The sequence below is a fragment of the Clytia hemisphaerica genome, unplaced genomic scaffold, assembly GCF_902728285.1.
Source record: "Clytia hemisphaerica strain Z4C2 unplaced genomic scaffold, Clytia hemisphaerica genome assembly, whole genome shotgun sequence".
NCBI lineage: Eukaryota > Metazoa > Cnidaria > Hydrozoa > Leptothecata > Clytiidae > Clytia > Clytia hemisphaerica.
The window spans coordinates 140,747-153,637 of NW_027104572.1; the positions used below are offsets into that span (position 1 = coordinate 140,747).

Consider the following 12,891-nt stretch of genomic DNA (forward strand, 5'->3'; position numbering starts at 1 on the left):
CGTTCGTTTGTTGATTTGGATGGACTGCAGCATGAAGATAGCACTGTTGGAGTCGTCTGTTGGAGTTGAATGGTTTGATTTGAATGAAGTGTGGAAGATCTTTATATCCTTGGAATACGTAGGGACTGGGAGTCTTCTGATGCATCGGCTCTTGTAATGTTCGAGCACGTCTTTGTTGGTCTGGTCAAACTTGTGATCGTCACATACCAGTACATGTTTCTTCGTGATTTCGGAGTTGTGAGCCGGATTCTTGCAGATAAAGTCTCGTTGACATTTTCCTTCGGCGTGTTTGCCTCTATCCATTTGTGCTCCGGGATAAAGGCATTGATAACAGAGTCCATTGTCTTGGAGGAACTTGAAACGTTGGCTGGTTGTCATGTCGACAAACTTCTTGCATGAGAAATACTGAATTAACTTTGTACCTCTCGGACCATTGGATTTGATATGATTGGTTGCGCCACAGATGAAGCATATTGGCTCTTGGTGTTGTTGGTGTTGGGGTTTTCCATCTGACGAGCCATAGTAAGTTGACGAACCAGACTTCCTCTTGTCTTTCTCCTTGTCATTGGTTGAGTTGGATGTCTTGGTATTCGACTGGATGACAGTGACTTGTTGCTGTACCTTGATTTCTTTCTCCAGAAATTCAATCATCTGTTTCCATTTGTATTTTCCCTCTCTTGGACTTTCGCAGGTCAATGTCAGCCATCTCATCATTCGACTTTGACCTAGTTTGTTCGACAGGTGGGTTAGGGCGTCACCATAGTATAACTCGTTCTCGATGTTGTGGTCGGATGCTAGATGCATTAAGTCCCGCATGACGTTGATGACCTTGCTTAACGATTCAGTGATTTTGATGGAGTCCTTGTGCTTCAAGTCAATGGAACTGAGTTTGGACAGCTTGTTGGAAAGGAGCAGACGTCTGTCACCAAACGCATCTTTGAGTCTTGTCCAGATATCTTGGATGTCGGTCACGTTCTTGACAAGCTCCAGGGCATGTTTTCCGAGATGATTGTTTTTCAGTAAGTCAGACTGGTACGATTTTGGAATGTCTGAGAACAGTTTATTGAATTCCGAGTTGAAGGTGTAAATGTCAATGTGCGAGTCATAGCCTGTGAACGTAGGCAATTTGATATTGAGCTGACTCTTTTTAAAGTTATCAAGTTTATCAAGTTCTCTGGTTTTGATTTCCTCTTGAAGACTGCTCTGATATGACAATCGAAGCTCTAACAACATGTCGTAATCCTTCTTCAGGCTGGCAAACTTGTCTGGTTTGATGTTGAGATCGAGGAGTTCCTTCATCTTTAGAGATAAACTGTTGAATTCTGTGCTGACGGACGATAGATCTTTCTTACGTTGCTTGAGGTCTTCATTGGTGCACTTTCCAGCAATGAACGTGATGGTGGTCTTCAAGTGCTTCATTGACTGAGTGAGATCGTCTATGGCAAACTCTGACTTGTGCTCTTGTGTGGCTTGAGATGTAGCAGAAATGGCGATGTTATATTTTGTGAGACATTTCACATATTCACTGACTTTTGATGTAATTAATGTCAATTGTTTACTATAACTTTGCTCATAAACACCATCTTGATCTTGAAGATGAAAACGAAGTTCTCTATATTTCTCTCTGAACTGGTTACGAAGTGTCTCAATTTTGGTAGCACGCGATTTGATGAGTTCTGGCGACTCTTTGATGTCATCTGGTGCATAGTCTTGGATGATGTCAAGTATCTGATCCTCAAGACCTGAGGCTGAGAACAAAATGATTTTGATTTCTGTCTCTGCCATTGAGCGAATTGAAGTGTCGGACGACGGATGAATTGAAGTGTCGGACGACGGACGAATTGAGGTGTCGGACGACGGACGAATTGAAGTGTCGGACGACGGATGAATTGAAGTGTAGGACGACGGACGAGTTGAGGTGTCGGACGACGGACGAATTGAGGTGTCGGACGACGGATGAATTGAAGTGTCGGACGACGGACGAATTGAAGTGTCGGACGACGGACGAATTGAGGTGTCGGACGACGGACGAATTGAAGTGTCGGACGACGGACGAATTGAGGTGTCGGACGACGGACGAATTGAGGTGTCGGACGACGGACGAATTGAAGTGTCGGACGACGGATGAATTGAAGTGTCGGACGACGGACGAGTTGAAGTGTCGGGCGACGGATGAGTTGAGGTGTCGGACAACGGACGAATTGAAGTGTCGGACGACGGACGAGTTGAAGTGTCGGACGACGGATGAGCAATAACCTTTTCTCCGGTTGATGCAAGGATGCGATAGTCAATACGATCTTTCTTCCTCGTGTTCATTGACCGCGCCCACAAACAGCAGTGATGTTGATTGAACGGTCCTGTTTGAATGTAGCGTCAGGATGAGATTGAATAAACAATAACGCCGTGTTTGTAACACTGTTCAGTGCATTAATTTATTGATGTGTAGTAATGTAGTGTTCAAACTGAAAATAAAAATTGAAAAATACTAAGTCTAATGAATGAAAATAAAATAATCTAACTTAGGTACAAAAGGATGTAAGTCTATGAGAACAAAAGTAGAAGTAGAAAACAGCAAATGTATAAATGAATGATTGAAGTACTAATATAATGTGAAAGAAAATCTAACTTAACTTAACTTAGGTGCCACAAATAGAGACAGAGAAAAGAAACAAAAAACTCACCAGCTGGCCTGAGGTGGAATGCTGTAAGCAGGCAGCAGAACACAGGGTGTGTCAAGACTAACACCAACTGTGTGAAAATGAAAATGAAAATTGAATGTGCTTGTATATGTGAGTAACTAAAAAGACTATTGATTGATTTCATTTGATTTGAGTTGACATCATGTCAGAGGAGGTCTTCACTCCTTGAAGTCTCTGTTGAAGTGAGGTCTGAGTGATGATGTGGCATTTATAGGCAGATCAAAAAGTCTAATTTACAGACCAAAATAAATTATGAGAAAAATTGAAATAAATTATAACAAAAGGAAATGCATATCAAATTGACATAAAATTAATGAATAAAATACTGACCAAATGCTTATCAAACACAGAAAAATGCAGAATAACCGAAATGGTGGGAAAAGTGAAATAAAATGCAGACCAAACAAAAACAAACAAAATGGCTGCACACTGAAAAAGGTGAGAGTGTCTGATTGACCAAAAATGGATTAAAACTAAGGTTTATGCCTTAACAAAGGGATCGATTGACGGCAGTGATGCGCTACCCATCTCAACTGCGTCAAAAATACCAGACGCTTTCCATCCATTGACAATGACTTTTGCACCAGAGGCCGTGGCCATATCGTTATAGAAATCAACTACCCATTTAGCATGAAGAGGATTGATTGTAGTTACCTTGAACTTGATCTCAATTTCTTCCATCTTTTTCCTGACTGCTAACTGGTTTTCGATCTGTTGATAATTCTTCAAAAACAATTTACAGTGTTTGTTTACCGTCAAATCAAGAGGTTGGAAAAGATGCGTCATGTTATTTGGTACCAGCACAACGTGGGTATTATTCTCCTTCAAACGATTGGTCACGTCATCGGTAATCTGGCCACGGAAAACATCCATTATCAGCAGTACTTCTTGCTTTGGATTTCGAAAAATTTCCCGCTGTGAATTCACGTAGGGTACCAATATCTCATTGATTAGTTTCAAAGACTTTTAAGTGTTACTGTAGTGTTTAGGATTACAGCTTAAGGAAAAGCTGTCGGGAAATTTGAACCTCGGCAAGCTTTGTTTAGTTTCCCCACCATAGATCAGTTGTACGGGCAAAAAATGGCCACCCAGGGTAATTAGAAAAGTAGCAGTGATTTTTCTTTTATCAGTTGACCCAGCTATGGCCACTGACTTTTAATTGCGCTTTGCCATGGTGTGGTTCATTGCTGGTACATACTTCAAGGGGGTCTGGTCCAAATTCAAAACAAGCTATTTGGGAATTTTGAATTTTTCTATCAGCGAAGTAATTTTGTGCAGGTACAAGAATTCAGCCTCCTTCTGTGCACCTTCAGGTATTTCAACCGGTCCTGTGGTTTTCATCCGGCGTCTAAAACCCATCTTCTTGAAAAGACTTTTTGCCCAAGATGATGAACGGGAATACATCCTCTCCTCGAAAACCCTAATAATGAAAATTCGATCAAATATGATGATAAAAGTAAAGCCAACATACTCCAGAGCCAATTCTGTAGTGTCTTTACACGTGAGCCACTTGAACAACTCCCTGAATTCCATTCCAGGACGGATAAAGAAGTAGAGATAAATATACTAACTGAAACTATTAAAAAGGAGCTCAAGGCGTTAAATCCAAACAAATCCATGGGGCCAGATGAACTTCACCCAAGGATGCTCAAGGAGCTCGCTGAATATATTGCAGAACCGCTCTTCCTTATAATGACAAAATCTCTCAACGAAAGTTGTCTCCCAAACGACTGGAAGCATGCTAATGTATCACCTGTTTACAAAAAAGGAAACAAAAATATAGCTGAAAACTACCGTCCGATTAGCCTGACATCCATTGTGTGCCGAATGATGGAAAAGATTCTTAAAACACATATTATGTCACATCTAGAGCAAGAGAAACTGCTTTCTAACAAGCAACATGGTTTTATCAATCGCCGATCAACAGTAACACAACTGCTAAACTATCTAGATGTGTGTACCGAAGACATTGCTAACGGCAAAGCTGTTGACGCAGTATACTTCGACTTTGCAAAGGCATTCGACTCAGTTCCCCACCAAAGGCTCTTAATCAAATTAGAAGCCTACGGAATAAGAAATAAGTTGCTTGAATGGATCAGATACTTCCTGAAGGATCGATTTCAGATAGTTAAAGTAAATGGAGCTGAATCCGAAAAACAATTAGTTCTTAGTGGAGTACCCCAAGGTAGTGTCCTAGGGCCTACCCTTTTTGTTCTATACATCAACGATTTACCAGATTCAATTAAATCACAACTCTTTCTATTTGCTGACGACACTAAACTTGTCAATAAAGTAGAATCAATTGAAGATGCACTTATAATCCAGGAGGACATCGATCGACTACAGCAATGGTCAGATACGTGGCTTTTAAAATTTCATCCCGACAAATGTCATGTACTAACGTTAGGTAAGCCTAATATAATTAAACATGTACATCAATACACACTCGGAGGAAATTTACTGAAACATGTACAATTCGAAAAGGATCTCGGAGTTATCTTTGACCAAAATCTATCATTCGACCAACATATATCAAACCAAGTAAAAAAGGCAAACTCAATGGCTGGTCTAATTAGAAGAACCTTCACGTATCTCACTCCTGAACTATTCCGTAAACTTTACATAACATTTGTCAGGCCCCACCTAGAATATGCACAAGTCATTTGGTCACCAAAACTAAAAAAACACAAAAAACTTATAGAAGGTGTTCAGCGGCGCGCTACAAAAACGGTTGAAACATGTGGACGACTATGTTATGAAAGCAGACTACAAAGAATTGGAATCCCAAGTCTAAAATATAGGCGTGCGGTAAGTGATATGGTTGAGATCTTTAAACATTTAAATCACTATGAAAAATCGTGTGTTCCTAAGAAATTTAACCAACGAATAAGACCAATGAGAACACATAATTCTGAACTGGTAAGAATTTTCGGGAACGATGGTGTCCGTGGACCCCAGAGCAACTCCCTTTACTATCGGGGCATTCAACAGTGGAATAGCCTACCTGAAAAAGTAGTTAAATCATCTACAATACAAGAGTTTAAAGAAAACCTCGGTCTAGCTTGGAAAGAGAAAATGTTTGAGTATGATTGAAATTGTCACTATTGTTGCATATCTGTTTGAAGTTAACCTTTGTAATAAACCAAACCAATGTATGAGCGATTTATAGAGGCCCATGTGCTTGCACGGTGGCCTGGAAATCTGTAAAACATTATTATGATGAATACAAATCGATATGGCTCAAAAGAAGATGCGGGTTACGAGCGATAAGTGCTTTGGCAGCCGACACTGCAATTACTGAGTTCACCAATCCACCTCTATTACGCACTGTAAGCAAAAAAATTCTCACCATTTCATCCAAAGTCCCCAAAAGTAACGGCCTCCCACGTTGAAATGTTTCGATACGATTGCTTACGATCCGATTCTGCTTCCTAGCATTGTCGAGCTCATCTTGATACAATTTAGCAAACCTCCGCACGGTACTTACATTTAACTGCCTCGATTTGGTTTGGAACTTCCGCACAGCATTTGCGTGGCCATAAATTGATGCATACTTTCCGATCTCGTATCGTTCAACATCTGTCCATTTTTGGTAAGAGTTTCTCTTTTGACTCGTGGTAGTTTTGTTTGCATCCAAACATGCTTAAAAATCTAACAGTCCAAGACCGGATTCACGATGCATAACATCCTCTCCTTCTTGTTGTTCTGGAAAAGATAAACAAAAAGTCATCATGCTCATGCATTCAAATACCAGTTTGAAGAGTATGGCAGATAACATTCAGATCTCCAGGGCAGAAAAGGTAGTCATATTTCAGGAGCAAAATAGCTCCAATTTCTAACCTCCCAGTTTCTAACTACATTTTCTTGGCTGCTTATAGTGCTTTTTCAAAAGTGTTTATTTAATTTAGGGGCAGAGTTTCAAATTTCCAATACCACAGGTCCTGTTGTTTTATTCTGTTTTACTCTCTGATCAATAATATCACTGAGATGAATTTATACTTCAATACTTACCGTTAGAGGGAAGCGTATGGTCCGTAGTTTGTAATGGAGCGTCAGAAGAAATCTCATTTTGAATTGTTCTGTTTGTTGTTGATTTTAGTTTTTCCTTTTCAAGCTTTCTTACGATAGACATTTTTCACCTTCAAAAAACTTTCATTTTTTTTTAGCAATGAAGACATTGTACTGTGTAAACATTTTTTTCTTTTAAGGCCCGTCTACACTTCACTCTATTCCTTTTATACAACGCTGAGCATGGCTTGAAATATCGAACAAAACTATTTAAGAAAAAATCGAAAATCTTTATTTGTACACACAATATAGTTAGCATATACATACCTTTAAACGGTGATAAGAGAGAGTTGAAAAAACTTCTATTACAGAAGATAGAGCCTTATCTTCAAAATTCGAATCTTTCAAACGTTCGATTAATATGACGCACAACTTTTACTGACAGATAAAAACAAGGCAAAATTTGGGTTTGTTGACGCATCACCTGAAGATCATCATGGCATGCAAAACTTTTCAGTTCACTTCTGCAGTTCGAGGTTTTCATTTTTACAAGCAGTTTTGGAACCCAGAGCAAGAGCAAAATTTAAACTGTTTCCATGAGTTGAGCAATCTATTTGATTATTTTGCGATCAAGATTTGCCCCATCTCAGAAGATGAAATTGTTGGTCACCTACCGATGGAAATATCTCGTGTCACCAAGTTTATTTTTGACAGAGGAGCAAAAGTATCAGCAAAATTGACTAGCACAAACTACAGGACATCACCACTCGTGCAGGTTGGATTGGAGATACCCTGCCTAGTTACTGTGACAATTTCTGGTACGATTATCAATCAGTTGATTATGGAGAGGTATAAACAGATTGTAACTGAAAGATACATCGAGCCTAAAGAGGAGGAAATAATTGGAACTTTTCTGCACATGGACGTAATCGCCGAAGTGTCATTAGAAATAACACCAGTCGAGCCGAAGAAGAAGAAAAAAAAGTTAACAAACAATCCCACAAACACTGACATCAGATCTTTTTTTACAGGAAAGACGAAAAGAAAGACCCAACCTACAAAGAAAACTTCACTGGTCAACGTTGGTAAAAGCAATCAATCAAAAGATGACATAATTTTAATTGATTAAACTATTATTAAGAACTATATAAAAAACATACAGTATATAACTGAAAACAAAAAATTACTACATATCTCTCTCTTTTATTCGCGTCTTTTCCTGGGGTCACTGGGGGCATTTACAGGTGTATTCGTCAATTTATTTAGAAAATGTGAAGATAAACAAACAAAAAAGAAATTTTGATGAGAAAAATAAATTTCGAAAAAATTTCGAAAAAATTTGGCGGATGACGAAAAAAATTAAATTTGGCGGGAATTTAATTTGGCGGATGGCGAAAAAAATTAAATTTGGCGGGAATTTAGTTTGGCGGATGGCGGAAAAAAGAAATTTTGGCGGAAACTTAATTTGGCGGATTTTGGCCAAATCCGCCAAATCCGCCAAATTTTCTTCCCGCCAAAATTTCTTCCTTTAAGGTATTTAATTTTTCTTTTTTCATCTCAAATATCACGACAAATACAGATAAATATAAAGCTTATAAGAATATATTTGGTTCATTTTGGATGGTCCAGAAGTTTGCGAGGTCTAACGACGGTGTGACATTGGATTTTGCAGTGATGGTAGTAGTGATTGCAAAAGTTTTGTCAAGTTATGTACCCAAGTACACAATGGAGATCGTCGACATTCCTAAAGTTCAGGAAAAACCATAACGTGCGGATAATTGTAGAATTTGTGGAAGCAGCTAGGTTGTCGTTAATTCCAGTTGATACAATCGTCGGAGGATGCGATTTAGACTAAAATGAATGTGATACCAGTGCCTCTTTCGCCGCCTCAGAATTTCATTTGTATCAGCAGATGACTGTTGAAACTGGACTAGACTTTAAATGGCTGATAATTTCGAAAGTCTGAGGCGTTGCCACCCTGACGCCACGATGAGGAGAGGTTGGATTTCTGTCAGGGAGAACCAGAGTGAACTGAAAGTAAATGAGATGAAGAGATTTTAAGAACAATGGAACTCCTTTGAAAATAATCTATAAATATATAAATCTTAACGAATATGCAATTTGAATTTTGAATAGAAAAATAAATAATTTGAACAAATTGGAAATAGAGAAATAAATAATCTGAAATTGGAACAAATTTGCAATTTGAATTCTGAACAGAAAAATAAATAATTTGAACAAATTTGGAATATAAATCTGAAGAAATTTGCATTTTGGAATAGAAAACTGATTTTGAACGAATTATTTACATATATACAAATTATAACACAACAATAATAAATACTCCCTTCTGGGTGGTGAATGGCAACACTTGAACAGTTCGAACAAAATAATCTAAGGATAAAATGAAATCGAATTAGTAAAGTCACACCTCAAACTTCCTTTTGGCATATTTGACATTTCCCTGCCTTCAAAAAAACCCTTGGTTTACAGACAGGGCATAGTCTACTTTTAGGGATTAACAAAGACCTATCTGCTTTTCCGCGCAATTCTTGGGCCTCATGCAAAAGCATGAGTTGAAGTTTTTGATCCTGTACACCGCAAAGACGTCGTAACTCTTGGTTGATCAAATTGTGAAGGCTTTCTCCTTCCTCTTCGCTATACCTCCCAATAGTTTTATGATCTTTCAAAAACTGAGGGACAGACCACACAAATTCATGTATTTTTCTCATGTTATTTTCTTCTTGAAAATACACTGAAAAATCACCGAATTCGTAGCAGCTTTTGGTAACAAAATCAATCTCACTCTGTGTCAATTCTCTTTTCTAGACAGGCAGCTGAGGTCACAAAAAAATTGGACGGGGTGCGAACAATCCCAAACCACTTTTAATTGGAAATATACAACCTAAATATCTAGAAACCATCAACCGGAGTTGTTGAAATTACTTACCGGACGTGTCCGGTAATATTTTAGTACCTGATGACGTCATGCGTGCCTATAGGCTAACTGAAAATTTTTTGAGAACCAACATAGACATATTATATACCGATCGAAGCGTTTTTTAACGTAGATTAAGAAAATGGTCAGTAACCATATCTGAAAATTTCGCTATAAAAAGTTAGAACGCTTTTCCTTTATGTCCGTAACGTCAATTTTACCTGTCCGAGACGAAAAAAAAATCAAAAATTCAAACTTATCAAAATTGAAATCTAAGACCGCCATTCAAAAGCTCTCAAAAATCGATATAGAAGACTTTTAAGTGGACTACTGACCTTTTTCTTAATCTACGTAAAAAAACGCGTCGATTGGTATATAATATGTCTATGCTTTTTTTCATAAAAATTTTCATTTTGCTTGTGACGTCATCAAATACGAAAATATTTTCGGACGCGTCCGGTAATTATTTTCAAACTGTCCGGTTGATGATTTTGTGTTCAGAAAGGTCGTATCTATTGAAAACAACTGTTTAAAGTTTGTTCGCAAACTTTGTAGCTACTGCACTTTTTTATGTGACCTCAGCTGCCTGACTATTCGTAAAGAGGAGTGGCTTGATATTTGCGAAGATTTCAAAGAACCTTACAAGTCTCGGTCGCATGCTATGATGGTTGAGAATAGAGCAAAGTAAAACATGATTATCAAGAACATGCTTACAATGATTCCCAACAAAAGCATTGTCAAAGTATGCCTGTCGATCCACATTAATGTCCTTTAAAAGTCCATCAAGCTTCTTCTCGGTAGGTCCCTTAACTTTAGCAACCGTTTCCTCGAGATGAGCGTAGGCACGACAGGCTTTCTGATATGCAGCTTCTTCTATGCTTAAGTCATTATTTAAACCATCGGCCGTTTTCCTGATGAAACCAGGTAGGTCATCAAGGGTAAAATTATGACACTTCAAACAGATGTAATGTACATCAGCTTGGTCCGCATAAACTCTTTGCTCAGATGTAGGAATCAAATCACAGATACAATGAATCCATTTTCCACACTGACCACATAGAACCCATTTCAAATTTTCATAAGAGTTTCAGCAGTAACATTAAATCCTGCATCCTTCAGATGAGACGGTTGGATTGGACAGCGCGAAGTTTGCCCTTAGATGGAAAGATATTATACCCAAGACACGACAACAACACAATGCGAAGATTACGAAAGCCCGACATCGAGAAACGAAGAACAGATTTCACATCAGCAGCCTGCTCAGGGGACAACTTAGGGAAAAAATCTCTGGGGAGGACACCAACACAACTCCTAAAAAAACTGGGGTTTAGCTTCAAAAATTTCACCAACAAACGACTCATTTCCTTAACATCAAAAGACACTTTGCTCGTTACGAAACTAAAACCACCTGACAACGAAGAAAGCAAAAGAAAAAAAAAAGTTGCTCTACTTGACAACTGCTTTTCAGTTACAGCCGAGTTATCGATTTTGCTTGTCACATTTGCATAAATTGCCGGCTGATGGTTAGATTTTAATTTCCCGGATTGGCTGTTGAAAATATATTTTATGCCTTCAAACATCCGAGAATCCTGATCCAACACTTTTGTGATCGTGATGAAACCTAGGCCCTTGTCAACTTCAGCTGCAGCAATGTTACCATTGTTACCAACTACAGACTGAGAGTTATTCTGTGTCCCAAGCCGCTCCCTCTTTTCCGCCTCTTGCAAAAGCTTACCCTTCAGACCAAGATAGCTTTGGTCTTTGAAGAGCAATCCGAATTCAATTCATTGACCGTTTTGGTTAACGAGTCAACTTTTTCAGTCAACAAAATGCATTTGGAATGCTCTTCTTTCAAACGCTCTTCAAAATCAAGTTTTTGTTTCTTTAATCTTTTCTCCATGGTCTCAATTTGGAGTTTGTCGAGCTCGTTTTGAGAAGGAGGGAGGCCTGAAACAGGAGTAAGATCTGCTTTTGTGAAGAAAGGCTTGACCCAATAAACACTGAAAGAAATAAGATCTTCTCCAATCTCCACATCCTTGCTAGGGTTTTTATGAGAAAGAGCTCTTTGTTTAACAACCTTGGTAACTAGGCGGTTAAACTTTTTGCAATCCGGTAGACTAGACCCTATGGGAAGCAAAGACTTCAAAAATTTTAAAACACTTAAAGACTCTTTATCCCCAGAAGAAACCTCAGCCATGACTGGAAAGAAAAAATTCAAAAGGGGGTTAAAAGTTAAAAGAATGTAAAATGAAAACTTATCTTGTCTCTTCGAAGGCTTGATTCAAAAGAACTTTCCCGAGCGTGCTATCAGCTGATATTATTTCGCGCGGAAATAAACCAATGAGCGAGAAGGTCAAAAATCCAGTGGCGGCCTGGCAGGGGGTGCAGGGTGTGCAGTGCACCACCCAGAAAGATCTGAGAGGGGCGCCAAAAGAGCTTTTCAAGGGGGCGCCAAAATTTTGTTGATGTTTAATTGGGCAATTTGGCGCCCTTCGGCACGTTTATAGCGCCCTCTATGAGTACAAAGTTAATTTTTTTCGCCTTCGGCGCTTTATTTTACCCTCTTCCATCCTTTCTCTTCAATTTTTTCAAAACTTCTATCAATATTCAATCAGAAGTAAGAGAAGTGTTGTTTATCCACCAGGGGTTTAAGAGAATGTGTCGCCGCCCTTATGAATTGGGCGTACGAGAGTGCTCTTCCACGGCCCGCTAGAAATGTTTGTTTGACGGATACGAAAGTCAGTTTTGATGGAAATCCAAGATGGCGGCTGTTGTTTCATTCGACAGTTTCATCTAAGTTTTGTTGCAAGGAGAGAAATTTAACATTAGCAAACTCGATTCGACTCAAATTTATTCCTCACTTTCCCCTTGTTACAAATGCTCACCCCCAAAATGAGAGATTGCCAAAATGATCAAAACTTGTTGATTCTCCCTGTGGTATTTGTGGTCTTATACTGACTAACTTTCTCCGTTTTAAAAGATCTTTTAAGCTGTTTAACCTTTCTTACACCAAAATTTTTTTTGACAACTTTGGCAATCAACTGTAAATTTTTTAACAAAAGTATGACCTTGCCGTTTCGAAATTATGAAAGAACAGCTCTTCTTTGGTAAAATACTTTTTATCTGTGAGTAAAAGGTTATTTATTTGTAGAGTAAAAAAGAAAAGTCTGAGGGTTATTTTTCAAAAAAATTTTGCCAAAATCGATTTTCGCATTTCGCCATTTTACCTTACGCAAACGCACGTGT

The 12,891-nt window shown here is 38.6% G+C and overlaps 1 long non-coding RNA gene across 1 annotated transcript; it reads right to left on the minus strand.

Moving 5' to 3' along the window:
• Positions 1–2,404: 2,404 nt before the first annotated feature.
• On the minus strand, positions 2,405–3,144 carry LOC136823457 (uncharacterized). The gene is made up of 2 exons (XR_010849031.1): positions 2,682–3,144; positions 2,405–2,462 (listed from the first exon to the last, which is right to left on the minus strand). It is a non-coding gene; the product is annotated as an uncharacterized lncRNA (long non-coding RNA).
• Between the last annotated feature and the right edge of the window lie 9,747 nt (positions 3,145–12,891).